The sequence below is a fragment of the Silene latifolia genome, chromosome 2 (genome assembly GCF_048544455.1).
Source record: "Silene latifolia isolate original U9 population chromosome 2, ASM4854445v1, whole genome shotgun sequence".
NCBI lineage: Eukaryota > Viridiplantae > Streptophyta > Magnoliopsida > Caryophyllales > Caryophyllaceae > Silene > Silene latifolia.
Window position 1 is genome coordinate 119540147 of NC_133527.1, and position 3358 is coordinate 119543504.

The following is a 3358-nucleotide window of genomic DNA, read 5'->3' on the forward strand; positions in this document are numbered from 1 at the left end:
ATTCTTATTATGAGTTTTAATAATGTGATCGCACTATTGTCGAGGATACATACTCTAACAATCTCCCACTTGTCCAAGACAAGTGTGCGTCACCAATTCTCTTGTCCTATTACAATCTCCCACTCAATGCGAGGTGTCTTGCCGGCCGTTCTCGCAAGTGATCATATCAAGAGTGGTTTCGTCGATCTGGAGAATAACTGTCTGACCGGAATTATCTACCGTAGATACCTTCCGAGCGTGTGATGTGACCATAATTAGCGCATATTTAGCCCCCAAATTAGCCTTGTTCCCATGCTTTTTAGTGCATATTTGGGTCATTTATTGTCTTTAGTTCTTTGTTTTGCATATTCTTTGAGATTTTGATCCCTTGGTAGGAAAGGAGTGCAAATCTTGCATTTTCATGGTAAAACGAGACTAAATTGATTGAATTCAATGACCAATCATCAAGGAGAGACAAGATTAGAAGGCCTTTGTACATATTATAGTAGATGAGCAATGTTGAGGAGGGATCCTTGCATCCCCAAGGAAATCCCCAAGGATTTTATGAAGGAAAGGAAGAAAAGAAGAAAGAAATGAAGCTGTCCAGCAACCCGTGCGGATTGACTGGAAGACGCCCGTCCTCCACAGCACAATCCGTGCGTCTTCCTTCAAAGACGCCCGGGCAGCAAGCCCAGAAGACGCCCGGATTCCCTTGAAGACGCCTGGGCAGAGGCTCCTGAATCAGCCCGTCCCGTGCCTAAGACGCACGGATTCCAAATTCAAAGACAAATCCGTTTCTTCAAACTTCAAAGAAAGAAGCCCTTCCTTCGAAAAATACCGGCGTCTCCCTGCTCAATCTAAAAAGTGTAATTACTAGTTTAGCCCTTAGTTAACCCTAATGCATCCACCTAATTTCCACTATAAATACCCCATTAGTCTAATTAGAAGAGCATGTTCTTCTTATCAATTATTAGAGTAGTTAATATCAATCAAATCTCTCTTTAGTATTGTAATCAACAATTAATCAAGTTTTAATACAAGTTTTATTTCCTTAATCTCTCTTTTGTTCATCCTTTATTTTGGGTAATTGAAGATTATTTGGGTTATTATTGGGAGATTGACAACCTCTCAATCAAGCATCAAGTACTTCTTTTATTCTTTGCTTTATTATTGGAATCATTAGTAGGTATAATTCTCTTAATCCCTTTTTAATTATTGTTAATTACTCTCATTTGTTCATCATGTTTCATTTTGTTGGTATGATTGATAACCTTGCTAGCATGACCAGCATGATAATGAGTGAGTAGTGACCTAGCTAGGGTTAATGGGTAATTAGGGGAAACCAACATGGGGAATGATTCATGCTTAAATTAATATGCTTTCATGGTTTATTTGCTTGCTTGTTTTGATCTCAACTCATGCACATGTTATGTTTGATGAAATGTGAGCCTATGAATCCTTGCATTTTTTACCCATCACCTATCTTTTCAATGAGACTTGTAAGACATAAACCAACTCGAGTCTCATTAGACCATGCATGTTGTTGAGTAGGAAAGACTAAGTCGACTTGTAGGTGTTGTACAATCTAATCGATTCGGCTCCGGGACCCAAACTTTCCTAGGATTGTAAGATATAACCCAACTCAATCCATCACAACAATAATTGCTTGCTTATAATTTGAGAACATGTTTGTATGATCAATTCCCATGATTCCCCTATGACCCCATGATACCCTAGTGCTTTTTATCAATTGTTTACAACCCTTTCAATTCATCTTGCTTATTTATTTTTATTGCTATTTAGTTAGTGACCTTCTACATCAACCCAAATTGTGACACCCCTAAGACACCACTAGTTTCAATAGAAATCTCATCTCAATTCCCGTCCCTTGGGATCCGACCTTTACTTGCCTCTTTACTAATTGTAGAGTTTTTTGTGAAGTTATAAATTGTGTTTGATTGGATGTGTGACGACCAACTCTTATCTTATCAAAATGGTGCCGTTGCCGGGGATGGTGTTACCTTGATTTAGATTTTCTTATATTGTTATTAGTTGTGTCTTTCTTTGCCTTGGGGAGGTAAAACTCCTCAAGGTTTGTTCTAATTTTTTTGAAGTTGTTTGATATTTTGTATGTCTAGAAGGTCACAAGGTGATTTGTTACCTTTTGATCGTGAAATTGAAAGAACTTTGACAAACAATAGAAGATTTGCTAGGAGGAATTTGAGAGGTATTAGTGAGGTTGTGGATATTCAACCAACTATTGAGTTCATCAACCCTTTTGCAAGAGAAGGTGAGGAGAACCCAACACAAAATCAACCCACAATGCCTGTTTTCATCACATTCCGTACCCACCGAGGAGAACCTACCCAATGGTACTCCCACAGCACAACATTTGACCGGAAATTTTATTGCCAAATCCGCCTTTATCCAATTAGTCGAAAGGAGCCAATTTGGGGGGATGCCTAGTGAAGACCCTCATTCTCATATGGAAACCTTTTGTGACTATTGTGATGCGATTTCTCAAACCGGTGTAACTCAAGACCAAATTCGATGGGTCTTATTTCCTTTTTCTCTAATTGGCACCGCGAAACAATGGTTGAAGGGCCTTGATAAGGCCACTCTCGGAATTGATTCTTGGAAGAAGTTGGCTCTAGCTTTCTACAAAAAATTCTACCCACCGGAAAAGACTAACATGCTAAGAGCTCAAATTACGGGTTTTAAGCAAAGGGATGAAGAATCTTTGTATGAAGCTTGGGAGCGGTTCAAAGGAACTTGTCGCTCATGTCCTCATCATGGACTTAGCGAGTGGCTCTTGGTACAACAATTTTGGAATGGTCTATATGAAGATTCAAGGAACATTCTCAACATGGGATCAAATGGAATGTTCACCGAAGTTCATGACAATCAAACATGGAACAAGATTGAGGAAATGGCGGTCCATAACTCACAATATAGTAGACCTCGCAAGGCTACTAGAGCAGGAAAGCATGAAGTGGACTCCGTTACTCAATTGGGTGCTCAACTTAGTGCTCACATTGACACAATCAATTTGAAGTTTGAAAAAGCTATGGCTAGACTTGAAGAAGCCTCAAAATCACCAAAGCATCATGTTAATGCCATGACGGCATCCTCATCGATCCCAAGTGGGATATGTGAGAATTGTGGAACTTTGGGACATGACCAAAGTGAATGTAGGGGAACAAATGAACAAGTGAATGCTTTCCAAGCATACAAGAGTGGTACCCCTTATTCCAACTATTACAATGAAAACACCAAATTCCATCCAAATCTCTCATACAAAAGCCAAAATGTTCAAAACCCTCAAACAACATATACCCCACCTCCCATGAGAAACCAAAATCAAAGACCCTTTTACAAC

At 39.3% G+C, this 3358-nt stretch overlaps 1 non-coding gene across 1 annotated transcript; it reads right to left on the bottom strand.

Annotated features, from left to right (window-relative positions):
* Window positions 1-2671: 2671 nt before the first annotated feature.
* On the bottom strand, window positions 2672-2778 carry LOC141645632 (small nucleolar RNA R71). Its single transcript, XR_012545110.1, has one exon. It is a non-coding gene; the product is annotated as a small nucleolar RNA R71 (small nucleolar RNA).
* Window positions 2779-3358: the final 580 nt, after the last annotated feature.